At 48.5% G+C, this 14943-nt stretch overlaps 1 long non-coding RNA gene across 1 annotated transcript in view; it reads right to left on the reverse strand.

The window, feature by feature from the left end:
- LOC138513646 (uncharacterized) overlaps positions 1–7926 on the reverse strand; it is a 50072-nt gene extending 42146 nt beyond the window's left edge. Inside the window, exon 1 of the long non-coding RNA XR_011281788.1 lies at positions 7298–7926. This is a non-coding gene — a long non-coding RNA (uncharacterized lncRNA). The remainder of the gene's footprint in view (positions 1–7297) is intronic.
- Between the last annotated feature and the right edge of the window lie 7017 nt (positions 7927–14943).

Genomic DNA, 14943 nt, shown 5'->3' on the forward strand with positions numbered 1-14943 from the left:
GCGGTAGCAGCGGGGGCCCCCACACTCTTGGAGATGGTAAAAGGTATGTTCATGCAGTGTATGCAAGCATGGGGTAATGGTGGCAACGGTCAAATGTTATGTGGGAATGTTAATGCATTTAATCAGTTAGGGAGAAATGCTGAAGCGGTTCACCATCAGGGAGAGGGCCTGGTGTCAAGGGGCTTAGGTTCCAGGGTAAGCCAAGCATTTGCATTGCCTAGCGCTGATGCAGTAGTTAGTGGTAGGCATTTGACACAGGCCATTTCTTTTACAGGAGGCTCTCTGGGGCAGGGTCTGTCAGGATGGGGGGCAAGGTGTTACAGCGCCTGGGGTCCCCTCTGTTGGTGGGGACAGCTAGGGGGTGGTACCAGCTCCTACTCCTTCAGTGAACCAGGTCCAAGGTGGAGTGTGGGGCAATGTCACACAGTACGGGAGGCCAATGCCAGGCTTTGCCCCTGCAAGGTTTGCAGGGAACTCCCTGGTTTGGCACATACCAAGGGCCTAGAAGGAGAGTGTGTGGCAAAAATATTTTTTGGAAATCTTGGAGTTCGTTGGAATGGAACCAGTGGGTGAAGGGTTAAGGGAGTTAACTGAAAAAGAGAGGGAAAAGAAGGATAGGGAGAGACCAAAGGTCGAGGCCACTATCCACAATTGACTCAAGGCCTTTAGGATGTATACATCCATCATGATTGAGCGATTCCCACAAGATGCAGCGCCAATGATTGCATATGAGGAGTACATTCATAACTTGTACTTGAAATATGGCAGCAATGCATGGCTAAATTACGACAGGGGCTTCAGGCTTCAGATGCAGGTCTGATCTGCAACATCGTGGGATGAGGTTTATATCGGTGGTTAAATAGACAAGATGGTGCCTGCAAGGGAGGCTGGGGACAAGGCTCAAGAGGAAAAGCAGCAATACTGGAAAGACAGAGGGTCTTACTCAAAACGCGGTAGGGGGTCCTTTCACGGGCACTCCTCCTGGAACAACCATTCCAGCTTCCAGGGGAAGCAGGCAGAATGCTGGAGGTTTGCAGAAGGGAACTGTACCTTCGGCAAAACTTGTAGATGCAAGCACGCAAAGGGCAATAGCTCACGGGATCGCAGCTCCTCGTCAAGTGAAGGGAAACAGCGAAGCAGTGCCAAACCTAAGGTTAAAGCAAAGCGCGATTAAAAGCCATTTACCAACACCGGTTAAATTGCAGGCATTGATTCCTTTTTTAAATGTGTACCACAACAGTAGTGATGCCAAAATTCTCTGGGAAGGTTTCAGGTGGGGGTTCAAGATTCCTTCCAGGGGGGCTAGGGCTAGCAGAGAGGCCAGCAATTTAAAGTAAGCATTGGGGATGCCGGAGGTGTTGGCTCAAAAGGTTGAGAAGGAAATCAAACTCGGGAGGGTTGCATGCCCTTTCACCTCCCCACCTTTAGAGAATTTTGTGGTATCACCTCTGGAATTGGTTGCAAAGAAGGAAGAGGGGCGGTATTGGTTAATACAGCACCTTTCCTTCCCAGTGGGGGAATCTGTAAATGATGGCATATCTGAAGAGCTGTGCAGGGTACATTATGCATCATTTGATAATTGCGGTAGAGATGGTGAAAGCCACTGGGAGAGGCGCTCTATAGGGGAAGGCGGAAATAGAGTCTGCATTCAGGTTATTGCCGATTCACAAGGAGAGTTACCATTTGCTGGGCTTCAATTGTGGAGAGAGGAGCTGGACAGCAGCAAAGGGCTCAAACTGTTCACGGATTCCTCAGGTGCACATGGATTTGGGGCCATCTTGGGGAGCGAGTGGCGTGGTCAGGCTTGGCCTACAGCTTGGCATCGTGAGGGGATTACTAGGGACATCATGCTGCTAGAGTTGTTACCCATCGTAGTGGCTTTTAAAATGTGGGGTCGACAGTTGAACAAAAAGGTGTTGATCTGGTCGGACAACTTGGCAGTGGTACAGATCATTAACCAAGGGACGTCCAGTAATTCCAGGGTTCTGAAACTACTTAGGGAGCTCACAAGAAGCCTGCTGACACTGAACACAAAGGTGAGGGTACGACATATTCCGGAGGTGAAAAACGTGGCCGCTGACTCTCTCGTTTACAGTGAGAGTAGTTTCGAGGGAGCTGTCGGGAAGCAAGCATGATGATGACCCCATTCAAGGCACAGTGGTGGGGAATGATTGGGGGGATCTGAGTTCCTTAATCTATACCGCGCATGCACCGGGCACAGCGAGAAGATACAAAGTGGGCTGGGAGCGGTTCTTGGCCTTTCAAAGCGAGGTGCTGTCAGGAAGTCAGAGGGATTTGCCAGTAAGGGCCTTTGTGGGATGGTGTTGGCGGTCTGGGAGAACCAGATCTTGGATGGCCTATCACTTGGAGGCCATAGCACACTATTACAGATTGGGGGGCATGTCTGATCCCACTAAAGAGCATTACATTGTGATGGCAATGAAAGGTTGGGCCAAGCAGGCTGAGTGAAAGCCAGATGAAAGGCGGCCCATTGACGTGGTAAAATTGCACTTCATGATCAAATGCCTAGGGGAGGTGTGTCGGAATGAGTCTGAGAGGGTTTTGTTTGCAGCCGCCTTCATGTTAGCTTTCTTTAGGGCATTCAGAGTGAGTGAGCTGGTACCGGATAATAGGGACGGCAGGGTCTCCGGGTTCTTAAGGAGGGGTGACGTGCACTTAACCGAAGGTCAGGTAAGCATTTTCCTAAGAAAATCCAAAACATATCAGAAGGGGAAAGGTAGGACAGTTACACTCCTCGGCACACAAGGGAGCATGGTGTGCCCGGTGGGATGCATTGCTGCGTATCTCCAGCAGAGACCGCCTACAGGCGAGGGGTCCCCTCTTCTCTTAAACAGGGACGGGTCGGCCTTGAGCCGTTTTCAATTCAGGAGGGTCATGGACATGGCACTAAAGAAGATGGGGGTTACAGAAGGGGTGTTTGGGACTCATTCCTTTAGAATAGAGGCAGCTACCTCAGTGGCAGAGATGGGCTGGGGTGCGGATGCAATCAAGCAAATAGGAGGATGGAAATCAGGGTGTTTCAAGAGGTACATCGGGCCTGAAAAAATGTAGAGTTAACAGCTTCCTTCACATCTCCTTCCTAGTAGTGGCAGCACAAAGGAGGAGGCGGTCCGTCTGGGTGGTAGGGCATTCCTTTGTGTCAAGGGCCGGGGCGAGCTGGATGGCCGAGCAGGAGGTGCTGACCACTGGCGAGTTCCGGATATGGTGGCACGGGGTGCCCAGGATGAGATGGGGGCAGCTACAAGGGCACATTCACAGATTGCTGGGTAGACAGCAAAAGTTGGATGTCTTGATCATACACCTTGGGGGCAACTACTTGATGAGCTTGGGGAGGGGGAGCCTCATGAGGGAGATGTTTTCATTACAGGAATTGTCGGCTCAGCTCGGGGAGACTGAGATTGTGTGGTCAGAAATCATTCCGAGGCAAGAATGGAGGGGCACTGAGAGTCACTCAGCAGTGGAGAAATCCAGAAGGAAATTGAATTGTGCAATGGCAACATTCTGCAGGGGCAGAGGTTTTCCCCAAATCAGGCACGGCTTGATCAATTTGAAAACTCCTGAGTATTACCTGAAGAATGGTGTGCACTTGTCGGCGGCTGGGATGGATCTATTTTATTGAATGTGTGCACAAAGCTCCTGGGACTGTGAGAAGGGAAAGGGTGGAGCTGCGGTGGGCGGTAACCCACCTTTGGCGTGGCTGTGTTTGGCGACCAGTACAAGAGACAGACTCTGAATGAGCCATTGCAAAACCGGAAGGGTCTTTGCTCTTCTTGGACCCTTGGACCAGCGCCTCTTGGGGACCTAAGCGGCGGGGGCGTCTGGTGGTAGCAATGAAGGCTCAGCTTCCCCAGAAAAACGGCGCTCTCTCAGCCCAGCATCACCTGCAGGGGCAGGAGGGGCTCAGACACGAAGGGTTGGGGAGTTGTGCCTACTGTGGACTTTGTTGGGAAAGGGGGAAGCAGGTTTTGGACACTGAGCAGTCGCCGCACCTTTGGAGATATTTTCACAATTGTTTGCTGTGTTTTTTATTATGTGAGAAAATAAATCTGCTGCCTTTTTATGCCAAAAGAAGACATGGCTCATTCTGCGCCTTACTTGGGGGGAAAAGAAAGGAGTAAGAGGAATGAGCAAGGGTGATATATGTTGGCATAGTTAATGGACAAATGCCCGGGTTATGCTCGAGACCTGACCACACCAACACACAATCCAGAACTAAGATGTAAAACGAAGCCTTGGACATGCATTTGCTTTCTAGTTGGGGCATACTTAAAGGCACCCAAAAATCAAATTGGAAGAGAAACCTGTTTATGGTGGGAAAGGCGAGTGGGCCACAGAGTACAGACAGGCCTGCTGTGCTTCTGACATATGCCCTGGAGAAGACATTGGGAGAGGAGTCTAGACATGTTTACAATCCTTGAAGACTTCGAGGTCCGTCTGGAATGAGCATGGGGCGAGGACACAGGCATGATTGCCAAAGGTAGACTGGCTGTATCGACCTCGGAAGCAGGGACGGCTGACTCGACCCTGCTACATTATAACAGGTTTCAATTGTCCATGTAATGGCTCCAGTAAGCGTTCACTTGCGAGACACTGACAGAACGAATGGCACGCACAGAGCTAGAGAGTTATTAAAAGTCGACACTAGTACTGAATGCAGGGGGCGGGAGGGATTTGATCTCCTGATCGTCCCGGGACTCGGGTGGATGTTTCGGAGGGGCTCGGTAAATGGACAGCTTCTTTCATGAGTGAGCCGGTGAACTGCTTTGCCCTTGTGGGGGGTAGTTTGGCGGGTGCGTAGTCCATACCAGGAAAGGGCGATAGAGGGCAGGTTTTTATTTCTTTCATGCCGGGATCAGAGGGCAAAAAAAGTTGCTCGGCAGAGTTGGGGCAACAGGTGTGCATCGCGACGGTGGTTGTTTACTGTGATGAGATAGGGCGTGTGCGTGCTCCATTCGGGGTGAGGGCCAAGGGCTTCTCTCCGGTTCTGCTCCATGTGCGTGCACCTTGAGAGGGGGGGTGTGGAGGGTGGAGCTGAGAATAGAACGCTAACCGCAGGGGCGTGTTGCTGAGGCTGTAGGTCTGGTCCATATCGGTTGGGTCCGAGGGGACAGGTGTACCCCGTGATTAGAAAGGGAAGGGGGGTGCGGTGTGAGCTGGTGATAACAGGTTTGGTTCGCAGCGATTGTTTAGTGGTGAAGTCCAGTTTGTTCCGCGCGCGTCGCCAGGTGCAGCACGTGCACTTCGTGGAAGGAAAGGGCGTCTGTGGGACGATAGGGGGTGCAGTTGGGCCCAAGTGTCAAGTGCGCCGTGTGGCCAATGCGGGTTGAGGGAGGGCAGGTGCGTTCCACGGGAGGTGGGGCGGGTGTGCCTCGAAGTAGCAGTGGGTCAGATGCACTGTCTACAAAGGTGGAGGCGGGCGCCTGGGCCCCTCGGCTGCCAGCTTCCATGGTGGGTAAAAAAAAAACCTCTCCTCGCGGTGCGCACAAGCCCGACGCCCGCAGCAAACACACTGACGGCTAAACTAGTCTAAACCCCCTTGCTTGGCGAGCGGAGGCACGCGAGGAGCCCAGCATGCGGCTACTGCCCCCCCCCCTCCACGCGCACATATAACGCCTGTTATTTACCGCACGGTTAAATGACGCAAATGCGAAAGCAGGCGTCGCATACTCCTTCCATGGCTCGCCTCCATTTCCCCGTTAGACGCCGACTCGGGCTGCGTTACACAAATGTTGCACCGGTTCAAATACAGTTAGGGATAGGGGGAACGTTCGTTTCCCAAGTGCAAAGAACATTATTTCAATGTATTTACAGCAGTGCAATGTTTGCTCTTCTCCTAGACTTACGTCCAGTTTAAAAAAAAAAAAACATTGTAAGACTGTTTTGCCCAATTGAAATGTTGTACTAGTCCTAATTGCGCGTGTACTGGTACAAAGTGTTTGCGATGCTTTATTACGTTACAGCGCTTAGATGCCGGCAAAATGTGGCATACGGAGTAACAGAGGCAATAGTATTTCCCATGAGACAAATTAGCAGGTCATCTCTGCAGATATTACACGTGCTCATGGCGTCTCAGTCTCACGTGCATAACTAATATAGCATGTGTTCAATGTCCCCCGTGCTGCGCTGCCAAGATTTCAAGAGCAGGTGTTCGCTTTCATGACTTTGATGTTAGGCGCTATGTTCAGATTCACTTTGTGAAGGCTACGAAGGAGGCATATTCTCTATAGCATATCTTTATGTATTTGGAGATAGGCGTTATTTGAATGTTAAATACACAGGCAAATACGTCAAACTATAACTAAGCTGGGAGCGGGGGCAGACAGGGCAGAAACACTGTTATCGGTTGAAAATAAGGGTCCCGTTACGTTACCCAACACAATGCACGGACCACTAGATACGGGTGGAGTTGTATGTGTGTTTGGGGGAAGGGTGGGTTTGAAGGCTGCATCCTGAGTCGGAATATGTATGCTCTGAAAGAGAAATATGCTGTACCGCCAAAGGAGGCGGTTTGGGAGTGTCTGAGTGTGTGTAGGTTCTTCGGCTCTTGGGCTTTACTTTAAGGACCATTAGTTAGGTGTGGCATTTTCCCAACTAAACTTCTGTTGTTCATGGACTCCTGCCTCCCTCCCGCTATCCCACTACCCCCCCCTTGTTGCATGGCACCCCTGTGAGGGGCCATGGTACGTTCCATGGAGGTATGTGGTCACATGGTTACCCATGTGACCAACCTAATAAAAGGTCCGAGCCGCTTCCGGCTCGGCAGTCACGAGTGAACCTGACTCCGCGTGGTGTGTTGTGTTGGTGCCTGGGGGGTGCCTCGCCACGTGTGCTGGGCCCAAGGTCGGGGCCCAGCTGGAGGACGGTGCCCCTGCCGGGCAACGCCGTCCCTGTGAGTCCCCCAACCATGTGAGGCGGGTTGGGGAGGCGACCCCGGCCTGGGTGCCCCCAGAGCCGGGGCCGCGGTAAGCCGGTGGCCAGCCGGCTGTGTGAGGCGCTCCGGTGATCTGGAGCGGGGTGGGCGGAACCCCCACCCCTGAGTATGCGGCGTGATCGCCGCACTGAAGTGTGTCGTGTCGGGTGCAACCCGACACGAATATGGGGCTGCCCGGTGGACCGGGACAGCCCCCAACACCCCTCACCCCGCTTACAGAACCCAAAGCGCCGCGGCGCCTGTACACGTCACAAGGGGTGGTTGGATAGCTACACTGTAGGCTCCGAGGGACAGGGGGGTCACTGAAAGCAAGGCCCGGGAGCGGACCCATCACCCTGCACTCACCTTCGCTGGATGTGGTCGCCGTCCTGCGCAGCTGCGGCCCGGGACTCTCGCCGAACTCGGCCTCTTCGGGACACAGTAGGCCGCGGCTTCATGTCTGGCGCCCAGCACGCCCCAAGCTGCTCGAGCACCTGATCCCCTAACCCCTTTCTCACCCTCGTGCCCGCATTTCTTCTCTACTCTACTCCTCACATACTCTACTCCTCACATACCAGGGGGCCCTCTGCACAGACTCTGAGGACCTAGGTCGTCTTCTTCCCTCCACGCATCAAAGGAACATGCCATCGCCATGTTCTACCTCTGGGCGACCTCTGCGTTCTCTCCTCAGGAACCTTCCTGCATCTTCAATGATTGACTCTGCGGCTTTGAGATTGACTCCCCCACACAATTTCTCCTTGACCCCATTTTCTAACCTCTCGACCCATACGGCCCTCCCCTCCTTACGGAGCACCCCCCCCCCCCCATCACTGGCTCAGACCACTACCATTCCTGCAATACTGTGCCACTGCCTCCCCTCCCACGACTCCCCCCTCCCACGAGTCCCGCCTCCTCTGCGCTGCCCTCTATCAGCGCCCTCCGCTCTCGCTAACCACTTTATAGGGGCCTAGCGTGGTCTCACTATCTCCACCCACGCCGGGTGATGGCTGTGTCATAATCCAGCGCTGCGTCATCTGGGGGGGGGGGGGGGCAGGTACCCAGTGACTGAGGATGGTTGGGACGCACCAGCTACAGTTACAGAAAATTGTTGCGTGAAGTGATGTCATTTGACCCCACCCCGAAGTGATATAGCAGGAAGGGATGAAACACGACCCATCACCCATTGACAAAACAGGAAGTGGCATCACATAGCATTGTACACTACGAAAAATATGGTTACGATATCACTATAATGTGATGTACATTACATACAAGAATGGATCACCATATGTATTGCTAAGATCAGTGTGTACAGGCCCATGTTACCAAATTACTATGAATGCAAGCAGACGTCCATGAACAAATGATAAAGATATGTTATTATATACCACTCATGCTTAAGCGCTTTATATAGAAAAAATATACACCGAATATCACCCAACAGGTGTTGGTACTCATTTATGGACCTCAGAAGGATGAAAGGCTGAGTTGAGGCGTTTAAGAACAGACTAAATCAGTGACTCACCCCCTGAAGTGTGCCTGAAATAAACCTTTAATGAGTCTAGCAATTATTGTATAGAATTCCAGAAAGACAGATTATTTGGTATTCCTATTCTTTGTTATTTAGGGTCAGTGCTGAAAGTGTTAGACTTGTGGCACTCCTGTTCTTATTTTTCTTATTTTTTTTAAGGGGCCTGAACAAGTAAGCCAGCCACTCCAGAATTAAAGAGCCACATGGTGCTGGCCACAGCCCAGGAGCTTGCATTATTATTATTATTATTTTTTTTTTTAAAGGTCGCAAGGGAGACCCCTAAATGACGTCCCTGGCAGTCACCCACGTGTACCAGCAAAACATGGGCACTCTTCTTCATCTAACCCCAATGTTGCTGCCACAGGGCAGTACCACAGAGGCGTAGGCAGGGTAGGGCCTGAGGGGCAAGGTCCACCCAAAATCTGTAAATGCCCACTCAGCAGCTCCGTGTGGGCATTTACAGAGCTTTTTGTCGGTGCAGTGGGCCCAACTACATTAGCTTCAGGCCCCATTTGCTAGACAATCCTGGCTACGCCTCTGCAGTACCATCAAATGGGAAGGTGAGCTAATACAAAAAAAGCTATTCTGTGGACCCTCCCCTTCACATTTATGACAGACGTAGGCAGAGTCCGATGTCACGCAACAGTCATGGCCTACAGAGCTGGGGGAGTGAGTGAGTCTTTGGGGCATTCCCTGGAAAAGTGGCACACAAAAGCCTCGAGATACAAATTGTGAGATAGTGCAGAAGTATGGTTATCAGGAAGCGCTCATGCAAACCATGCTAACGTTTGTCTTAGCTAGCTAGACAACACAAGAATGCAGAGTGCGACTGAGCTATACCTTTAAAAGCGCATGCACAGACAAGCCCAACTTGTCCCGCTTAAAAGTGCCTTTAGAGTTCTACTTGTACCATGTTTTGTTATCAGCTAGTTCTACCTATCTATGCATTTCTTATATAGCGCCACTCGCTGAAGGCCTCAGAGCGAGCACAAAACATAAACAACAAGAAACAAAAAGGTAGTAAATGCAGAGGGTCACTTGGACAAACATGAACCTATTCCCTTACGAAAGAGGAATGTTTTTAAATGTTTCTTGAAAAGTGCGGTTGAATTACATCTTCTGAGTTCAGAGGGAAGCCCATTCCGGAGACCAGGGACCCAAGCATCAAAACTAGAGCCACCAATTTCTTTTGCGAAAGACATGTGGTTGGTGTAGCAAAAGATCTTTCTTGGAGCGTAAGGTGCGTCTGAAGGGAATCTTCTTTACCCGTGAAAGAAAGATATGCAGGAGCTTCACCTGCCAGGCAGGCATTTCTATACCAGGACTGTTCCTTTAAATTGATTTCTCTGGCTAATCGGGAGCCAATGCAACTTCCGGCGAGGCTCGGACACTCGGAAACGATGTCCAATCCCACCACAGGCTGCACAAACGGCTCCATTTTGTGTTACCTGCAGTCTTTTCATATTGGTTTGGGAGGTGCCAACTAAGGACTATTGCAGTAGTCTAGCTTGGTGTTCAGAATAGCGGATGCTATCAAGGATCTGTTGGGCTCCGATAGATAGGGACGAAGCTGCCATTGGAAATGTGTAAGATAAGAACAAGACATGACATGAGAGACATGTTTTTTGAAGGATAATTGAGAGTCAAAATAGGGTATTGCCCCAAAATGTCATATCAAAAATGCTGAATGCATGTTTTGTGCGCATTCGGCATAGTTGATAAGGTTGAATCCCAAAATGTTGAAACTAGGTGAGCAGGGGTTGCAGGGGTGTCCCCCGCTTGCCTAGTTCGGTATTATGGGCTGCAGGGGTGTCCCCCGCATACACTAAAGGCACAGTGGGGGAGAAAAAGCTAAAATCTGAAAAGCTTGAAAAATGCGAGCAAGTGGGCTTTGCAATGTGTTAATTCGAGCTTTTCGGATTTGGTCTTTTAACGTACATCCACAAAATACACCTCTAGTGATTTTACAAAATCAGAGACCTGTATATTGTTTCCAGAGATCGTAAAACTGCTGTATAGTGGGTCCAGTTTTTTTTAGCTTTAATTTGGTTCCAAGAATAAGCAGCTCTGTTTTTTTTATTATTTAAAGCCAATAAGTTCATAGCCGTCCAAGATTGTATGACATTAAAAACTTCATTAACGCTATCTGAGTCGTCGTTCTAAGAGCCAGACAATTCCAGCACAATCTGGGTGTCATCCGCATACTTTGCAAATTGCACCCCCATATGAGCCAGAAGATCACACAGTGATCTGGGATAAACATTGAACAGTAAGGGCAATAAGCACGAGCCATGTGTAACCCCGCAAATAATAGATGCTGTATGCGACTCTGCATTATCCTTGAACCCCTTTGCCCTCCTTGGACCAAGAAAAAGATCTAAACCAACAAACAGCAGAAATGGAACATCTGCCGGCCTTGACCAGTATATCTGCCAAAAGAGCATGATCGACAACATCAAATCGGCAGAAAGATCTAATAACAAAAGTAGTGCTATACAGCCCCTGTAAATTATTCCTGCTATGTTGGATTTCAGGTCCAAAAGGGTTGTCTCTGTCCCGTTATTTACACAAAACCCAGATTGTCCAGTGTCAAGGATTCTTTGTTGTTCAACAAAGGTTTTTTATTGGCAACACACCACTTTATCAAGTATTTTTAACACAAATAAGATATTTGTGATAGGTCTGAAATTTCCAGGGTCACTTCAGTCAAGATTCTCCTTTTTCAATAATGGTGTTATCCAAGCCTCCTTGATACATTCAGGTACGTAAACTTCAGAGAAAGAACGGTTAATAAATATTGTCACCCATGGGATAAGAGAGCCCAGAAACTCATATAAAAACAATGCAGGGAAAATATCTCCTTTACATGGTGTCGGCTTCATCTCACAAACTATGTCAATAACTTCACTTTCCAACATTTCCTTAAAATCAAACAAAGCTGTTGAGGTTTTGGTATTGACCACAGAACATAGTCGGGGTGTTAGGATTCCTGTAGTCCCTAAAAGTTTCACCCGTTCATTTATACAGAGTTGAGGCTGCAAAGTTTTCTGTGAGAAACCATCATGAATAAGTTGGCACCATTTATTATCAATAACAGCACCTGTTTCGACCGGTATCCCTTTTAATTCACGGAGCACTGAAAACCATTCCTTAGGTTTTGATTTTGCTGCCTCAATCCTGGCACTAAGTTTAATTTCTATGGCCTTCAACATGGCAATCTTAAAATACAGCAACCATCACCAATCGTGTTGGTCTTATGGTGCCTGGCCTTGTCCCAGAGGTGGTGTATTGTCACCCCGCCAGGGTGGCGTTAGACTTTGTTCTGTGTGTAGGAAGAAAGAGGGTTGGAGGGTAAGACAATGGATGCAGCAATTAAGTGTGGGAAAAGCTCTTGGGGTGATTGCCATACACACAAATATATATATATATCACTAAAAGAAACTTTGTTAAGGGGACATTATGGTTAAGTTGCGCTACTAAAAACCTTTGAAATTCACTAAAAAAACTTTACAAACGTGACATAATACAAATGTGATATTATGGTTTAAAGTAAAACCGAAAAAAACGCTGAAATTCGCCAGTTATGGTACGCCATATTTTCCGATTGGGGAAATGTCCAAAGATAGCAACAGTAATGGTACACAGTGCTCTGCATAAGCAAAATAATGTTCAGTGTTTTATGGCCATTTAACATATATATATTTATTTGGAGCAGACCAGGAAAAAAAATGAAGAAATGGCAACAAACGTCACAGAGGAAGACAGGCTAAAAAGAACAGAACTTAAAATGGACGCACTGAATGTCAATTTTAATAGTTTACGGGAATTTGTGGAAGAATTTGTTAGAGGAAAAATACGGTATCACTGTCCCACCTGTACCTGCCCCCCTTCTCCATTCCTTAGTGAACCGTCCCCAAACCTTGAACAAGAAAATAGACGTTTTCCCTTCTTCCCCACACAAATCATCTCCTCACAATCAGCCTGTTCCCCTATATTCGTGTCAGTGTCTGCATCCCCCTGTGTTTCTGTTGATTAAAGTGCGTGTAGTTTTTTAGAAAGTGTTTGTATATTTGTTGTAGAGTAAGGGGTTGAGAATTTATTTTTAAAAAAAGACTTGAAATGTTCGCGAACAGCGCGCCTTTTCGAGCTAGCCGTAAGCAATTCAATGTGGATGTTCTAACAGCAATACACCTACCCGTACCAATGCCAACCAAGATGGAACTGATTTTAGAATGCACCATCTGTGCAAGTTCTGCGTAAATGAAGAGAATGGGGTGTGCTAAGGACATTATTGCTCTCAGTACGGCTCACAAACGAGATAAAACATGTTCCTAGAACATACTAGGTGGGCGGGATGCATATAAATTAACTAAATTGGAAGTGTCCTAAGGACACTATATCTGTCCGTATCGTCCGCAGCAAGATGGAACCGTCCGTAGAACAGGCACGGTGGCCGGAATGTTCGTTGTCAAACAAAATGGAGGTGTCCTAAGGACACTGGACCTGTCCCTGCAATCATCAGATGAGGTACGCACAAGCACAGTACACCCATAACTACTGCGAACATCCCACCTGTCCCTAACTGTCCACCCCACTTGTACCGCACTTTTAATTAGTTGCAGGACCCGAACACTGTGCGTAGAACACTGGCGCGCATGCGCACTTTTGTTAATCTGCATTTGCTGTCGTGCAGGCATGCTTTCCCCCCGCGGATGTGTTCAGGACGTCATCATGTGACTGCACCCACGCTGAGCGTGTGGACTAGTTTGCGCACTTTGTCTGCTTCCGCAACATTGCAAAATAACTTACACATACCTGTGAAATTATTTTTCAGTATAAAATCACCATTTGACATTTCCCATACAATAGCTCCACCTGTGAATGTGTTGTTTGCAATTTTTGCAGCGCTTTTCAGCGAGCAATATGGTCATGAGCCGCATTCTTAAATATGTAAGAGTATTTAGCAATATTTTTATGCAGCACCATTGCATAGGTTTGGTGCATTGCTATAATGTGGTACAGCAAGGCATGTGTTGCCAGTGTGACATGGACATGTAAATGAAAACAGGCTTTTCAGTAAAAAACGATTTCTACATCTAAAATGCAAATAATTCTTTTTCACAGTTAAAAGCATATATTTTTTTCTCACCTGAAATTCCTCTGTTGCAGGAGACACATTTGAGGATTAATGGACTAACCTCATTAACAACAGAGTCCTGGGTCCTCCCTCTCCTCAAAAAACCCTCCCTTGACCCGTCCATCCCAACCAACTACAGACCGATTACCACCGTCCCATTCCTGCTCAAGATACTAGACAAGACAGCATACCAACAAATTCAAAAGTATCTTGAAACAAACCACCTTCTAGGAATAAGACAATCCGGCTTCAGACCCCAACATGGAACTGAAACTGCCCTGATAGATCTGAAAGCCCAAATAGACGACCTTAGAGATAACGGGAAAACTGCATTACTACTCCTGCTAGACCTCTCTGCGGCGTTTGACCTAGTTGACCATAAAATCCTATGTAATCATTTAGACTCAGCTGCCCACTTTTCACAAGAAGCCATCAGTTGGATTGAGTCATTCCTCAACAACAGATCCATGCGAGTCTTCTCCTCCTCTGCCGCCGCCGAACCCATCCCCATTACATGTGGAGTCCCACAGGGCTCGTGCGTCTCCCCCACTCTGTACAACGTGTTCACAAAGCCCCTGTTTGATGATCTAGATGGCCTGGGTATCACCTACACTAACTACGCCGATGATACACAGATCCTCATCCCGTTGACGGGAGATTACAACCAGGATTTGGTCTTGGTGAACAGGGTGTATCTCATCATCCAGGCATGGATGGCTTCGCACAGTCTATGCCTGAATGATGACAAAACTGAACTCATCATCCTTGGTTCTACGTCCAACCTAACCAAACTCGACCACAATTATGCCAACTTCATCATAGATGGGAACCTAATCAAGGTTTCGAAAGAAGTAAAAACCCTAGGAATATACCTCGACTCCTCCCTAACCTTCCACAAACAGGTTAGCTCGATGGCATCCTCTACGGCCTACACATGTAAGCTCATAAGAGCAGCCAAACCCTTCCTCTCCACCCACAGCTGCACTACACTAGCCAGAGCATTGGTATTATCCAAACTGGACTATTGTAACGCCCTCTACATAGGAGCCACCAAACAAATCACCAACAAAATTCAGACGCTACAAAACAACGCCCTTAGGGCAGCACTCAATATTCCCAGGAGGGAACACATTTCCAATATCAGGAAATCCCATAACTGGCTCAGCACAACAGACAAAATCCTGCTTAAAGTAGCATCGCTCACCCACAAATGCCTGAATAATGCTGCCCCACGCTATCTGGCAGACAGAATATGCAAACACAGCCCCATCAGACCCACCAGAACCTCCAATGCTAATCTGCTCACCGTCCCCAGGTTTAAACGCACTAAAATGGGTGGCAACA

This window comes from Ambystoma mexicanum, chromosome 12 (assembly GCF_040938575.1).
Source record: "Ambystoma mexicanum isolate Mex_15411 chromosome 12, UKY_AmexF1_1, whole genome shotgun sequence".
NCBI lineage: Eukaryota > Metazoa > Chordata > Amphibia > Caudata > Ambystomatidae > Ambystoma > Ambystoma mexicanum.